The 14,116-nt window shown below is 48.4% G+C and overlaps 20 non-coding genes and 1 pseudogene across 20 annotated transcripts; all 21 read left to right on the top strand.

Moving 5' to 3' along the window:
• Positions 1-1,180: 1,180 nt before the first annotated feature.
• LOC135005427 (U1 spliceosomal RNA) lies at positions 1,181-1,343 on the top strand. The gene has a single exon (XR_010206006.1). It is a non-coding gene; the product is annotated as a U1 spliceosomal RNA (small nuclear RNA).
• Positions 1,344-2,014: 671 nt separating this feature from the next.
• Positions 2,015-2,178, top strand: LOC135005438 (U1 spliceosomal RNA). Its single transcript, XR_010206016.1, has one exon. It is a non-coding gene; the product is annotated as a U1 spliceosomal RNA (small nuclear RNA).
• Positions 2,179-2,330: 152 nt separating this feature from the next.
• LOC135005435 (U1 spliceosomal RNA) lies at positions 2,331-2,493 on the top strand. Its single transcript, XR_010206014.1, has one exon. It is a non-coding gene; the product is annotated as a U1 spliceosomal RNA (small nuclear RNA).
• A 646-nt stretch (positions 2,494-3,139) lies between these two features.
• LOC135005423 (U1 spliceosomal RNA) lies at positions 3,140-3,303 on the top strand. Its single transcript, XR_010206002.1, has one exon. It is a non-coding gene; the product is annotated as a U1 spliceosomal RNA (small nuclear RNA).
• Positions 3,304-3,455: 152 nt separating this feature from the next.
• LOC135005434 (U1 spliceosomal RNA) lies at positions 3,456-3,618 on the top strand. The gene has a single exon (XR_010206013.1). It is a non-coding gene; the product is annotated as a U1 spliceosomal RNA (small nuclear RNA).
• Positions 3,619-4,289: 671 nt separating this feature from the next.
• Positions 4,290-4,453, top strand: LOC135005419 (U1 spliceosomal RNA). The gene has a single exon (XR_010205998.1). It is a non-coding gene; the product is annotated as a U1 spliceosomal RNA (small nuclear RNA).
• Positions 4,454-4,605: 152 nt separating this feature from the next.
• LOC135005429 (U1 spliceosomal RNA) lies at positions 4,606-4,768 on the top strand. The gene has a single exon (XR_010206008.1). It is a non-coding gene; the product is annotated as a U1 spliceosomal RNA (small nuclear RNA).
• Positions 4,769-5,439: 671 nt separating this feature from the next.
• LOC135005425 (U1 spliceosomal RNA) lies at positions 5,440-5,603 on the top strand. The gene has a single exon (XR_010206004.1). It is a non-coding gene; the product is annotated as a U1 spliceosomal RNA (small nuclear RNA).
• A 152-nt stretch (positions 5,604-5,755) lies between these two features.
• LOC135005428 (U1 spliceosomal RNA) lies at positions 5,756-5,918 on the top strand. Its single transcript, XR_010206007.1, has one exon. It is a non-coding gene; the product is annotated as a U1 spliceosomal RNA (small nuclear RNA).
• Positions 5,919-6,589: 671 nt separating this feature from the next.
• LOC135005424 (U1 spliceosomal RNA) lies at positions 6,590-6,753 on the top strand. The gene has a single exon (XR_010206003.1). It is a non-coding gene; the product is annotated as a U1 spliceosomal RNA (small nuclear RNA).
• A 152-nt stretch (positions 6,754-6,905) lies between these two features.
• On the top strand, positions 6,906-7,041 carry LOC135005436 (U1 spliceosomal RNA; annotated as a pseudogene).
• Positions 7,042-7,739: 698 nt separating this feature from the next.
• Positions 7,740-7,903, top strand: LOC135005421 (U1 spliceosomal RNA). The gene has a single exon (XR_010206000.1). It is a non-coding gene; the product is annotated as a U1 spliceosomal RNA (small nuclear RNA).
• A 152-nt stretch (positions 7,904-8,055) lies between these two features.
• LOC135005431 (U1 spliceosomal RNA) lies at positions 8,056-8,218 on the top strand. Its single transcript, XR_010206010.1, has one exon. It is a non-coding gene; the product is annotated as a U1 spliceosomal RNA (small nuclear RNA).
• A 673-nt stretch (positions 8,219-8,891) lies between these two features.
• LOC135005437 (U1 spliceosomal RNA) lies at positions 8,892-9,055 on the top strand. The gene has a single exon (XR_010206015.1). It is a non-coding gene; the product is annotated as a U1 spliceosomal RNA (small nuclear RNA).
• Positions 9,056-9,207: 152 nt separating this feature from the next.
• On the top strand, positions 9,208-9,370 carry LOC135005433 (U1 spliceosomal RNA). Its single transcript, XR_010206012.1, has one exon. It is a non-coding gene; the product is annotated as a U1 spliceosomal RNA (small nuclear RNA).
• Positions 9,371-10,041: 671 nt separating this feature from the next.
• On the top strand, positions 10,042-10,205 carry LOC135005422 (U1 spliceosomal RNA). The gene has a single exon (XR_010206001.1). It is a non-coding gene; the product is annotated as a U1 spliceosomal RNA (small nuclear RNA).
• A 152-nt stretch (positions 10,206-10,357) lies between these two features.
• Positions 10,358-10,520, top strand: LOC135005430 (U1 spliceosomal RNA). The gene has a single exon (XR_010206009.1). It is a non-coding gene; the product is annotated as a U1 spliceosomal RNA (small nuclear RNA).
• Positions 10,521-11,191: 671 nt separating this feature from the next.
• On the top strand, positions 11,192-11,355 carry LOC135005439 (U1 spliceosomal RNA). Its single transcript, XR_010206017.1, has one exon. It is a non-coding gene; the product is annotated as a U1 spliceosomal RNA (small nuclear RNA).
• Positions 11,356-11,507: 152 nt separating this feature from the next.
• On the top strand, positions 11,508-11,670 carry LOC135005426 (U1 spliceosomal RNA). The gene has a single exon (XR_010206005.1). It is a non-coding gene; the product is annotated as a U1 spliceosomal RNA (small nuclear RNA).
• A 671-nt stretch (positions 11,671-12,341) lies between these two features.
• Positions 12,342-12,505, top strand: LOC135005420 (U1 spliceosomal RNA). The gene has a single exon (XR_010205999.1). It is a non-coding gene; the product is annotated as a U1 spliceosomal RNA (small nuclear RNA).
• A 152-nt stretch (positions 12,506-12,657) lies between these two features.
• Positions 12,658-12,820, top strand: LOC135005432 (U1 spliceosomal RNA). The gene has a single exon (XR_010206011.1). It is a non-coding gene; the product is annotated as a U1 spliceosomal RNA (small nuclear RNA).
• Positions 12,821-14,116: the final 1,296 nt, after the last annotated feature.

Here is a 14,116-nt window from a genome sequence, read left to right as displayed (position 1 = left end):
AGCAATACAAAATGTACAAGTGATATATTAAAATCATCTTTCCAGCTTGAATTTCAATGATGCATTGGGGCAACAATTTTGTGAGAAACCTCTTCACCCTTAAATAAAGATTTTCGTAATTTCTTACCTGTGTGCTAATTAGATATCACCTTGTTTTCACATTAAACAGACTTCCACATGAGAAAGCAGCAAGGATGCAGTGGCGTTAATGTTTCCTGGTGTCAACCTGTATTATTTCAGTAGACATTGAAATGAGGATGCATCTTGCTGCCTTTCCAATGAAGCAAGTTTAATTTAGTAATAGGTGAAAAACCATCCCTACAAAGGTGTTAATCAGAGACTTGGCTTTGTGGACACTTTTCAGAGAACAAATTTGTTAGCATAAAAATAAAGCCAGAAAATGAAGAGCTGTTTAATCACGCAATTTGATTTTTTTGCCAGCATATTTCTTTTTCTCTGCAACCCACTGCTAAATAGTGCTTCCTACTTGTTTTTATAAAATCACTGAATCAAATCTAACTCTGATTACATCAGAGAAGGCCAGGTACCCTACACCATAACAGGGGGTATGAAATTTGACTTGTCTACTTAAAGATCACCAAAATCTGATAACAAGGTCAATTAGGTCCCTGGGTGGGATTGAACCACCAACCTTTTGGTTAATAGCCGTACATACTAACTGATTGCGCCACATAGACCCTTTTACTTGCCTTATAGAGCAGCTCTGGAGCTGTTACAGTGCCCGGCTGCTGCAAGAAATCAGCTTGAATGCTTAAGCGGCTGGGGCATAGCCAACATGAGCCCCACACCGAAGGAGGGTGGAGGTGTTTAATGCGAACTAGGGGTCATCCAAGCGCCGCAAAAGGCCGCCATGCCCTGCACGCCCCTTTTCTCTTTTCATATGCAGACGAGGGTTGATGTGATGACATCACCATATGCAAATCCATCTGCTGCAGGCCTTCCCCCAGGAATGCTTGCACTAGTTGTTGCATTTGGTTTGTTGTTTGGGGGTGCTTCAGTATTAGGCAGCCTTCTGCCCTCCCATGTTCATCTGAAAATATGTGTTCTCCCTGCAGTTGTTGTCCCCAGATGAGAGTTCCCTTGTGCTGCCTCAGTTGGATCTCCTTCACTTGACAGGGGGGTACCCGAGCAGCAACCCTCCCCAGCTCTAGCCCAACTCCTACTTACCTGCCAGGTGAGATACTATGATCATGAAGGTGCTTCTCCCAGGGCAAGGCTCACCCATTGCACTCTGGGTGTGCTGCTCCTGCGATTTCCCCAAATGTGGGAAACTTGACTGCATAATTTGTGTTTCCCCTGGTCGGCTCTCGTATAATTCAGATCTCTTTGTCTCAGGTCTCTCTCCAGCCTAGTTTGCTGTCTGTTTCCACTTCTCTTTTCTTGAGCCGCTCCCTTCTATGCCCTTGCGCACTATCCTGACTTCTCCCGTCTGCTTACTTTGTGCTTTCCAATGCACAATGCAAACTACAGGTAGTACTGCAGGGCCCACACCCTTTTACTTGCCTTACAGAGCAGCTCTGGGGCTGTTACAGTGCCCAGCTGCTGCAAGAAATCAGCTTGAATGCTTCAGGGGCTGGGGCATAGCCAACATGAGCCCCACACCGAAGGAGGGTGGAGGTGTTTAATGCGAACTAGGGGTCATCCAAGCGCCGCAAAAGGCCGCCATGCCCTGCACGCCCCTTTTCTCTTTTCATATGCAGACGAGGGTTGAAGCCAACTTTGACCCACTGCTTGGATGGCATTACCATATGCAAATCAATCTGCTGCAGGCCTTCCCCCAGGAATGCTTGTACTAGTTGTTGCATTTGGTTTGTTGTTTGGGGGTGCTTCAGTATTAGGCAGCCTTCTGCCCTCCCATGTTCATCTGAAAATATGTGTTCTCCCTGCAGTTGTTGTCCCCAGATGAGAGTTCCCTTGTGCTGCCTCAGTTGAATCTCCTTTACTTGACAGAGATGTGCCTGAGCAGCGGCCCTCCCCAGCCCTATCTCAAATCATACTTATTTTGCATAGGAGATACTATGGTCATGAAGATTGTTCTCCCAGGGTGAGGTTCATTCATTGCATTCTGGGTATGCTGACCCCTGTGATTTCCCCAAATGTGGGAAACTCGACTGCATTATTTGTGGTAGTGGGGGACTGTGTTTGTGCTTTCCTCTGGTCAGCTCTGGTAAAAGTCAGATTTCTTTGTCTCAGATCTTCCTCTAACCTTGTTCTTCTTTCGAGAGTTCCCTTGTGCTGCCTCAGTTGGATCTCCTTCACTTGACAGGGGGGTGCACGAGCAGCGACCCTCCCCAGCTCTAGCCCAACTCCTATTTACCTGCCAGGTGAGATACTATGATCAGGAAGGTGCTTCTCCCAGGGCAAGGTTCACCCATTGCACTCTGGGTGTGCTGCTCCTGCGATTTCCCCAAATGTGGGACACTTGACTGCATAATTTGTGTTTCCTCTGGTCGTCTCTCATATAATTCAGATCTCTTTGTCTCAGGTCTTTCTCCAGCCTAGTTTGCTGTCTGTTTCCACTTCTCTTTTCTTGAGCCGCTCCCTTCTATGCAGTTGCGCACTATCCTGACCTCTCCCGTCTGCTTACTTTGTGCCTTCCAACGCACAATGCATACTACAGGTAGTGCTGCAGGGCCCACACCCTTTTACATGCTTTACAGAGCAACTCTGGAGCTGTTACAGTTCCCAGCTGCTGCAAGAAATCATCTTGAATGCTTCAGGGGCTGGGGCATAGCCAACATGAGCCCCACACCGAAGGAGGGGTCATCCAAGCGCCACAAAAGGACACCATGCCCTGCACATCCCTTTTTTCTTTTCATATGCAGACGAGGGTTGAAGCCAACTTTGACCCACTGCTTGGATGACATCACCATATACAAATCCATCTGCTGCAGGCCTTCCCCCAGGAATACTTGCACTAGTTGTTGCATTTGGTTTGTTGTTTGGGGGTGCTTCAGTATTAGGCAGCCTTCTGCCCTCCCATGTTCATCTGAAAATATGTGTTCTCCCTGCAGTTGTTGTCCCCAGATGAGAGTTCCCTTGTGCTGCCTCAGTTGACTCTCCTTTACTTGACAGAGATGTGCCTGAGCAGCGGCCCTCCCCAGCCCTATCCCAAATCATACTTATTTTGCATAGGAGATACCATGGTCATGAAGATTGTTCTCCCAGGGTGAGGTTCATTCATTGCATTCTGGGTATGCTGACCCCTGTGATTTCCCCAAATGTGGGAAACTCGACTGCATTATTTGTGGTAGTGGGGGACTGTGTTTGTGCTTTCTTCTGGTCAACTCTGGTAAAAATCAGATTTCTTTGTCTCAGATCTTCCTCTAGCCTTGTTCCTCTTTCGAGAGTTCCCTTGTGCTGCCTCAGTTGGATCTCCTTCACTTGACAGGGGGGTACCCGAGCAGCGACCCTCCCCAGCTCTAGCCCAACTCCTACTTACCTGCCAGGTGAGATACTATGATCATGTAGGTGCTTCTCCCAGGGCAAGGCTCACCCATTGCACTCTGGGTGTGCTGCCCCTGTGATTTCCCCAAATGTGGGAAACTTGACTGCATAATTTGTGTTTCCCCTGGTCGTCTCTCGTATAATTCAGATCTCTTTGTCTCAGGTCTCTCTCCAGCCTAGTTTGCTGTCTGTTTCCACTTCTCTTTTCTTGAGCCGCTCCCTTCTATGCCCTTGCGCACTATCCTGACTTCTCCCGTCTGCTTACTTTGTGCCTTCCAACACACAATGCAAACTACAGGTAGTGCTGCAGGGCCCACACCCTTTTACTTGCCTTACAGAGCAGCTCTGGAGCTGTTACAGTACCCAGCTGCTGCAAGAAATCAGCTTGAATGCTTCAGGGGCTGGGGCATTGCCAACATGAGCCCCACACCGAAGGAGGGTGGGGGTGTTTAATGCGAACTAAGGGTCACCCAAGCGCCGCAAAAGGCCGCCATGCCCTGCACGCCCCTTTTCTCTTTTCATATGCAGACGAGGGTTGAAGCCAACTTTGACCCACTGCTTGGATGGCATTACCATATGCAAATCAATCTGCTGCAGGCCTTCCCCCAGGAATGCTTGCACTAGTTGTTGCATTTGGTTTGTTGTTTGGGGGTGCTTCAGTATTAGGCAGCCTTCTGCCCTCCCATGTTCATCTGAAAATATGTGTTCTCCCTGCAGTTGTTGTCCCCAGATGAGAGTTCCCTTGTGCTGCCTGAGTTGAATCTCCTTTACTTGACAGAGATGTGCCTGAGCAGCGGCCCTCCCCAGCCCTATCCCAAATCATACTTATTTTGCATAGGAGATACCATGGTCATGAAGATTGTTCTCCCAGGGTGAGGTTCATTCATTGCATTCTGGGTATGCTGACCCCTGTGATTTCCCCAAATGTGGGAAACTCGACTGCATTATTTGTGGTAGTGGGGGACTGTGTTTGTGCTTTCCTCTGCTCAGCTCTGGTAAAAGTCAGATTTCTTTGTCTCAGATCTTCCTCTAGCCTTGTTCTTCTTTCGAGAGTTCCCTTGTGCTGCCTCAGTTGGATCTCCTTCACTTGACAGGGGGGTGCCCGAGCAGCGACCCTCCCCAGCTCTAGCCCAACTCCTACTTACCTGCCAGGTGAGATACTATGATCATGTAGGTGCTTCTCCCAGGGCAAGGCTCACCCATTGCACTCTGGGTGTGCTGCTCCTGCGATTTCCCCAAATGTGGGAAACTTGACTGCATAATTTGTGTTTCCTCTGGTCGGCTCTCGTATAATTCAGATCTCTTTGTCTCAGGTCTTTCTCCAGCCTAGTTTGCTGTCTGTTTCCACTTCTCTTTTCTTGAGCCGCTCCCTTCTATGCCCTTGCGCACTATCCTGACCTCTCCCGTCTGCTTACTTTGTGCCTTCCAACGCACAATGCATACTACAGGTAGTGCTGCAGGGCCTACACCCTTTTACATGCTTTACAGAACAGCTCTGGAGCTGTTACAGTGCCCAGCTGCTGCAAGAAATCATCTTGAATGCTTCAGAGGCTGGGGCATAGCCAACATGAGCCCCACACCGATGGAGGGTGGAGATGTTTAATGCGAATTAAGGGTCATCCAAGCGCCACAAAAGGACGCCATGCCCTGCACATCCCTTTTTTCTTTTCATATGCAGACGAGGGTTGAAGCCAACTTTGACCCACTGCTTGGATGACATCACCATATGCAAATCCATCTGCTGCAGGCCTTCCCCCAGGAATGCTTGTACTAGTTGTTGCATTTGGTTTGTTGTTTGGGGGTGCTTCAGTATTAGGCAGCCTTCTGCCCTCCCATGTTCATCTGAAAATATGTGTTCTCCCTGCAGTTGTTGTCCCCAGATGAGAGTTCCCTTGTGCTGTCTCAGTTGAATCGCCTTTACTTGACAGAGATGTGCCTGAGCAGCGGCCCTCCCCAGCCCTATCCCAAATCATACTTATTTTGCATAGGAGATATCATGGTCATGAAGATTGTTCTCCCAGGGTGAGGTTCATTCATTGCATTCTGGGTATGATGACCCCTGTGATTTCCCCAAATGTGGGAAACTCGACTGCATTATTTGTGGTAGAGGGGGACTGTGTTTGTGCTTTCCTCTGGTCAGCTCTGGTAAAAGTCAGATTTCTTTGTCTCAGATCTTCCTCTAGCCTTGTTCTTCTTTCGAGAGTTCCCTTGTGCTGCCTCAGTTGGATCTCCTTCACTTGACAGGGGGGTGCCCGAGCAGCGACCCTCCCCAGCTCTAGCTCAACTCCTACTTACCTGCCAGGTGAGATACTATGATCAGGAAGGTGCTTCTCCCAGGGCAAGGCTCACCCATTGCACTCTGGGTGTGCTGCTCCTGCGATTTCCCCAAATGTGGGACACTTGACTGCATAATTTGTGTTTCCTCTGGTCGGCTCTCGTATAATTCAGATCTCTTTGTCTCAGGTCTCTCTCCAGCCTAGTTTGCTGTCTGTTTCCACTTCTCTTTTCTTGAACCGCTCCCTTCTATGCCCTTGCGCACTATCCTGACTTCTCCCGTCTGCTTACTTTGTGCCTTCCAACGCACAATGCGAACTACAGGTAGTGCTGCAGGGCCCACACCCTTTTAGATGCCTTACAGAGCAGCTCTGGAGCTGTTACAGTGCCCAGCTGCTGCAAGAAATCAGCTTGAATGCTTCAGGTACTGGGGCATAGCCAACATGAGCCCCACACCGAAGGAGGGTGGAGGTGTTTAATGCGAATTAGGGGTCATGCAAGCGCCGCAAAAGGCCGCCATGCCCTGCACATCCCTTTTTTCTTTTCATATGCAGACGAGGGTTGAAGCCAACTTTGACCCACTGCTTGGATGACATCACCATATGCAAATCCATCTGCTGCAGGCCTTCCCCCAGGAATGCTTGTACTAGTTGTTGCATTTGGTTTGTTGTTTGGGGGTGCTTCAGTATTAGGCAGCCTTCTGCCCTCCCATGTTCATCTGAAAATATGTGTTCTCCCTGCAGTTGTTGTCCCCAGATGAGAGTTCCCTTGTGCTGCCTCAGTTGAATCGCCTTTACTTGACAGAGATGTGCCTGAGCAGCGGCCCTCCCCAGCCCTATCCCAAATCATACTTATTTTGCATAGGAGATATCATGGTCATGAAGATTGTTCTCCCAGGGTGAGGTTCATTCATTGCATTCTGGGTATGATGACCCCTGTGATTTCCCCAAATGTGGGAAACTCGACTGCATTATTTGTGGTAGAGGGGGACTGTGTTTGTGCTTTCCTCTGGTCAGCTCTGGCAAAAGTCAGATTTCTTTGTCTCAGATCTTCCTCTAGCCTTGTTCTTCTTTCGAGAGTTCCCTTGTGCTGCCTCAGTTGGATCTCCTTCACTTGACAGGGGGGTGCCCGAGCAGCGACCCTCCCCAGCTCTAGCTCAACTCCTACTTACCTGCCAGGTGAGATACTATGATCATGTAGGTGCTTCTCCCAGGGCAAGGCTCACCTATTGCACTCTGGGTGTGCTGCCCCTTTGATTTCCCCAAATGTGGGAAACTTGACTGCATAATTTGTGTTTCCCTTGGTCGGCTCTCATATAATTCAGATCTCTTTGTCTCAGGTCTCTCTCCAGCCTAGTTTGCTGTCTGTTTCCACTTCTCTTTTCTTGAGCCGCTCCCTTCTATGCCCTTGCGCACTATCCTGACTTCTCCCGTCTGCTTACTTTGTGCCTTCCAACGCACAATGCGAACTACAGGTAGTGCTGCAGGGCCCACACACTTTTACTTGCCTTACAGAGCAGCTCTGGAGCTGTTACAGTGCCCAGCTGCTGCAAGAAATCAGCTTGAATGCTTCAGGGGCTGGGGCATAGCCAACATGAGCCCCACACCGAATGAGGGTGGAGGTGTTTAATGCGAACTAGGGGTCATCCAAGCGCCGCAAAAGGCCGCCATGCCCTGCACGCCCCTTTTCTCTTTTCATATGCAGATGAGGGTTGAAGCCAACTTTGACCCACTGCTTGGATGACATCACCCTATACAAATCCATCTGCTGCAGGCCTTCCCCCAGGAATGCTTGTACTAGTTGTTGCATTTGGTTTGTTGTTTGGGGGTGCTTCAGTATTAGGCAGCCTTCTGCCCTCCCATGTTCATCTGAAAATATGTGTTCTCCCTGCAGTTGTTGTCCCCAGATGAGAGTTCCCTTGTGCTGCCTCAGTTGAATCTCCTTTACTTGACAGAGATGTGCCTGAGCAGCGGCCCTCCCCAGCCCTATCCCAAATCATACTTATTTTGCATAGGAGATACCATGGTCATGAAGATTGTTCTCCCAGGGTGAGGTTCATTCATTGCATTCTGGGTATGCTGACCCCTGTGATTTCCCCAAATGTGGGAAACTCGACTGCATTATTTGTGGTAGAGGGGGACTGTGTTTGTGCTTTCCTCTGGTCAGCTCTGATAAAAGTCAGATTTCTTTGTCTCAGATCTTCCTCTAGCCTTGTTCCTCTTTCAAGAGTTCCCTTGTGCTGCCTCAGTTGGATCTCCTTCACTTGACAGGGGGGTGCCCGAGCAGCGACCCTCCCCAGCTCTAGCCCAACTCCTACTTACCTGCCAGGTGAGATACTATGATCATGAAGGTGCTACTCCCAGGGCAAGGCTCACCCATTGCACTCTGGGTGTGCTGCTCCTGCAATTTCCCCAAATGTGGGACACTTGACTGCATAATTTGTGTTTCCCCTGGTCGGCTCTCGTATAATTCAGATCTCTTTGTCTCAGGTCTCTCTCCAGCCTAGTTTGCTGTCTGTTTCCACTTCTCTTTTCTTGAGCCGCTCCCTTCTATGCCCTTGCGCACTATCCTGACTTCTCCCGTCTGCTTACTTTGTGCCTTCCAATGCACAATGCAAACTACAGGTAGTGCTGCAGGGCCCACACCCTTTTACTTGCCTTACAGAGCAGCTCTTGAGCTGTTACAGTGCCCAGCTGCTGCAAGAAATCAGCTTGAATGCTTCAGGGGCTGGGGCATAGCCAACATGAGCCCCACACCGAAGGAGGGTGGAGGTGTTTAATGCAAACTAGGGGTCATCCAAGCGCCGCAAAAGGCCGCCATGCCCTGCACGCCCCTTTTCTCTTTTTTGATATGCAGACGAGGGTTGAAGCCAACTTTGACCCACTGCTTGGATGGCATTACCATATGCAAATCAATCTGCTGCAGGCCTTCCCCCAGGATTGCTTGCACTAGTTGTTGCATTTGGTTTGTTGTTTGGGGGTGCTTCAGTATTAGGCAGCCTTCTGCCCTCCCATGTTCATCTGAAAATATGTGTTCTCCCTGCAGTTGTTGTCCCCAGATGAGAGTTCCCTTGTGCTGCCTCAGTTGAATCTCCTTTACTTGACAGAGATGTGCCTGAGCAGCGGCCCTCCCCAGCCCTATCCCACATCATACTTATTTTGCATAGGAGATACCATGGTCATGAAGATTGTTCTCCCAGGGTGAGGTTCATTCATTGCATTCTGGGTATGCTGACCCCTGTGATTTCCCCAAATGTGGGAAACTCAACTGCATTATTTGTGGTAGTGGGGGACTGTGTTTGTGCTTTCCTCTGGTCAGCTCTGGTAAAAGTCAGATTTCTTTGTCTCAGATCTTCCTCTAGCCTTGTTCTTCTTTCGAGAGTTCCCTTGTGCTGCCTCAGTTGGATCTCCTTCACTTGACAGTGGGGTGCACGAGCAGCGACCCTCCCCAGCTCTAGCCCAACTCCTATTTACCTGCCAGGTGAGATACTATGATCAGGAAGGTGCTTCTCCCAGGGCAAGGCTCACCCATTGCACTCTGGGTGTGCTGCTCCTGCGATTTCCCCAAATGTGGGACACTTGACTGCATAATTTGTGTTTCCTCTGGTCGGCTCTCATATAATTCAGATCTCTTTGTCTCAGGTCTTTCTCCAGCCTAGTTTGCTGTCTGTTTCCACTTCTCTTTTCTTGAGCCGCTCCCTTCTATGCCCTTGCGCACTATCCTGACCTCTCCCGTCTGCTTACTTTGTGCCTTCCAACGCACAATGCATACTACAGGTAGTGCTGCAGGGCCCACACCCTTTTACATGCTTTACAGAGAAGCTCTGGAGCTGCTACAGTGCCCAGCTGCTGCAAGAAATCATCTTGAATGCTTCAGGGGCTGGGGCATAGCCAACATGAGCCCCACACCGAAGGAGGGTGGAGATGTTTAATGCGAATTAGGGGTCATCCAAGCGCCACAAAAGGACGCCATGCCCTGCACATCCCTTTTTTCTTTTCATATGCAGACGAGGGTTGAAGCCAACTTTGACCCACTGCTTGGATGACATCACCATATGCAAATCCATCTGCTGCAGGCCTTCCCCCAGGAATGCTTGCACTAGTTGTTGCATTTGGTTTGTTGTTTGGGGGTGCTTCAGTATTAGGCAGCCTTCTGCCCTCCCATGTTCATCTGAAAATATGTGTTCTCCCTGCAGTTGTTGTCCCCAGATGAGAGTTCCCTTGTGCTGCCTCAGTTGAATCTCCTTTACTTGACAGAGATGTGCCTGAGCAGCGGCCCTCCCCAGCCCTATCCCAAATCATACTTATTTTGCATAGGAGATACCATGGTCATGAAGATTGTTCTCCCAGGGTGAGGTTCATTCATTGCATTCTGGGTATGCTGACCCCTGTGATTTCCCCAAATGTGGGAAACTCAACTGCATTATTTGTGGTAGTGGGGGACTGTGTTTGTGCTTTCTTCTGGTCAACTCTGGTAAAAATCAGATTTCTTTGTCTCAGATCTTCCTCTAGCCTTGTTCCTCTTTCGAGAGTTCCCTTGTGCTGCCTCAGTTGGATCTCCTTCACTTGACAGGGGGGTACCCGAGCAGCGACCCTTCGCAGCTCTAGCCCAACTCCTACTTACCTGCCAGGTGAGATACTATGATCATGTAGGTGCTTCTCCCAGGGCAAGGCTCACCCATTGCACTCTGGGTGTGCTGCCCCTGTGATTTCCCCAAATGTGGGAAACTTGACTGCATAATTTGTGTTTCCTCTGGTCGGCTCTCGTATAATTCAGATCTCTTTGTCTCAGGTCTCTCTCCAGCCTAGTTTGCTGTCTGTTTCCACTTCTCTTTTCTTGAGCCGCTCCCTTCTATGCCCTTGCGCACTATCCTGACTTCTCCCGTCTGCTTACTTTGTGCCTTCCAACACACAATGCAAACTACAGGTAGTGCTGCAGGGCCCACACCCTTTTACTTGCCTCACAGAGCAGCTCTGGAGCTGTTACAGTGCCCAGCTGCTGCAAGAAATCAGCTTGAATGCTTCAGGGGCTGGGGCATTGCCAACATGAGCCCCACACCGAAGGAGGGTGGGGGTGTTTAATGCGAACTAAGGGTCACCCAAGCGCCGCAAAAGGCCGCCATGCCCTGCACGCCCCTTTTCTCTTTTCATATGCAGACGAGGGTTGAAGCCAACTTTGACCCACTGCTTGGATGGCATTACCATATGCAAATCAATCTGCTGCAGGCCTTCCCCCAGGAATGCTTGCACTAGTTGTTGCATTTGGTTTGTTGTTTGGGGGTGCTTCAGTATTAGGCAGCCTTCTGCCCTCCCATGTTCATCTGAAAATATGTGTTCTCCCTGCAGTTGTTGTCCCCAGATGAGAGTTCCCTTGTGCTGCCTCAGTTGAATCTCCTTTACTTGACAGAGATGTGCCTGAGCAGCGGCCCTCCCCAGCCCTATCCCAAATCATACTTATTTTGCATAGGAGATACCATGGTCATGAAGATTGTTCTCCCAGGGTGAGGTTCATTCATTGCATTCTGGGTATGCTGACCCCTGTGATTTCCCCAAATGTGGGAAACTCGACTGCATTATTTGTGGTAGTGGGGGACTGTGTTTGTGCTTTCCTCTGCTCAGCTCTGGTAAAAGTCAGATTTCTTTGTCTCAGATCTTCCTCTAGCCTTGTTCTTCTTTCGAGAGTTCCCTTGAGCTGCCTCAGTTGGATCTCCTTCACTTGACAGGGGGGTGCCCGAGCAGCGACCCTCCCTAGCTCTAGCCCAACTCCTACTTACCTGCCAGGTGAGATACTATGATCAGGAAGGTGCTTCTCCCAGGGAAAGGCTCACCCATTGCACTCTGGGTGTGCTGCTCCTGCGATTTCCCCAAATGTGGGAAACTTGACTGCATAATTTGTGTTTCCTCTGGTCGGCTCTCGTATAATTCAGATCTCTTTGTCTCAGGTCTTTCTCCAGCCTAGTTTGCTGTCTGTTTCCACTTCTCTTTTCTTGAGCCGCTCCCTTCTATGCCCTTGCGCACTATCCTGACCTCTCCCGTCTGCTTACTTTGTGCCTTCCAACGCACAATGCATACTACAGGTAGTGCTGCAGGGCCCACACCCTTTTACATGCTTTACAGAACAGCTCTGGAGCTGTTACAGTGCCCAGCTGCTGCAAGAAATCATCTTGAATGCTTCAGGGGCTGGGGCATAGCCAACATGAGCCCCACACCGAAGGAGGGTGGAGATGTTTAATGCGAATTAAGGGTCATCCAAGCGCCACAAAAGGATGCCATGCCCTGCACATCCCTTTTTTCTTTTCATATGCAGATGAGGGTTGAAGCCAACTTTGACCCACTGCTTGGATGACATCACCATATGCAAATCCATCTGCTGCAGGCCTTCCCCCAGGAATGCTTGTACTAGTTGTTGCATTTGGTTTGTTGTTTGGGGGTGCTTCAGTATTAGGCAGCCTTCTGCCCTCCCATGTTCATCTGAAAATATGTGTTCTACCTGCAGTTGTTGTCCCCAGATGAGAGTTCCCTTGTGCTGCCTCAGTTGAATCTCCTTTACTTGACAGAGATGTGCCTGAGCAGCGGCCCTCCCCAGCCCTATCCCAAATCATACTTATTTTGCATAGGAGATACCATGGTCATGAAGATTGTTCTCCCAGGGTGAGGTTCATTCATTGCATTCTGGGTATGCTGACCCCTGTGATTTCCCCAAATGTGGGAAACTCGACTGCATTATTTGTGGTAGTGGGGGACTGTGTTTGTGCGTTCCTCTGGTCAGCTCTGGCAAAAGCCAGATTTCTGTGTCTCAGATCTTCCTCTAGCCTTGTTCTTCTTTCGAGAGTTCTCTTGTGCTGCCTCAGTTGGATCTCCTTCACTTGACAGGGGTTTGCCCGAGCAGCGACCCTCCTCAGCTCTTGCCCAACTCCTACTTACCTGCCAGGTGAGATACTATGATCATGAAGGTGCTTCTCCCAGGGCAAGGCTCACCCATTGCACTCTGTGTGTGCTGCTCCAGCGATTTCCCCAAATGTGGGAAACTCGACTGCATAATTTGTGTTTCCCCTGGTCGGCTCTCGTATAATTCAGATCTCTTTGTCTCAGGTCTTTCTCCAGCCTAGTTTGCTGTCTGTTTCCACTTCTCTTTTCTTGAGCCGCTCCCTTCTATGCCCTTGCGCACTATCCTGACTTCTCCCGTCTGCTTACTTTGTGCCTTCCAACGCACAATGCGAACTACAGGTAGTGCTGCAGGGCCCACACCCTTTTAGTTGCCTTACAGAGCAGCTCTGGAGCTGTTACAGTGCCCAGCTGCTGCAAGAAATCAGCTTGAATGTTCTTCGTTGATTGATGGAAGAAACATCTTACAAAAACTCTCCAGATTATTGACTTTTTAAAGTTTTTCTAGGAAACGTTCTAGATGAATGCTTATTAGCGTTTGTCAGAATGTACATTTGCAAAGTGTCACTGTGGCGCAATCAGTTAGTGTGTTCGGTTATTATCCAAAAGATTGGTGGTTCAATCCCACCCAGGGACGTAATTTACCTTGTTATCAGATTTTGGTGATCTTTAAGTAGACAAGTCAAAATTTCAAACCCCCTCTTGTGGTGTAGGGTACCTGGCCTTCTCTGATGTAATCAGAGTTAGATTTGATTAAGTGATTTTATAAAAAAAACAGCTAGGAAGCACAATTTAGCAGTGGGTTGCAGAGAAAAAGAAATATGCTGGCAAAAAAATCCAATTGAGTGATTAAACAGCTCTTCATTTTCTGGCTTTATTTTTATGCTAACAAATTTGTTCTCTGAAAAGTGTCCACAAAGCCAAGTATCTGATTAACACCTTTGTAGGGATGGTTTTTCACCTATTACTAAATTAAACTTGCTTCATTGGAAAGGCAGCAAGATGCATCGTCATTTCAATATCTACTGAAATAATACAGGTTGACACCAGGAAACATTAACGCCACTGCATCCTTGCTGCTTTCTCATGTGGAAGTCTGTTTAATGTGAAAACAAGGTGATATCTAATTAGCACACAGGTAAGGAATTAAGAAAATCATTATTTAAGGGTGAAGATGTTTCTCACAAAATCGTTGCCCCAATGCATCATTGAAATTCAAGCTGGAAAGATGATTTTAATATATCACTTGTACATTTTGTATTGCTCTTCTGGTGACAATGTAGTTTGTTTTTGTCAATTACCATTTTAATAATAGGGTAAAGAAAATTAAGTGGATTTTTGAAAGAAAACAATACTGTCAATATACTATTAAACAAATTAAAATGGTAAAAGTTATTGTACTTTAAGTAAAAATAAAAGAGCTAAAATATCAATCCCAATTTTGGATTACTTTAATTAAAAAAAAATGCATATAGCAGAGGATAGTTTCA

The sequence above is a fragment of the Pseudophryne corroboree genome, unplaced genomic scaffold (genome assembly GCF_028390025.1).
Source record: "Pseudophryne corroboree isolate aPseCor3 unplaced genomic scaffold, aPseCor3.hap2 scaffold_2018, whole genome shotgun sequence".
Taxonomy (NCBI): Eukaryota; Metazoa; Chordata; class Amphibia; order Anura; family Myobatrachidae; genus Pseudophryne; species Pseudophryne corroboree.
Note: the sequence above shows the minus strand (reverse complement) of the source record. Positions and strands in the feature narration are given on the sequence as shown.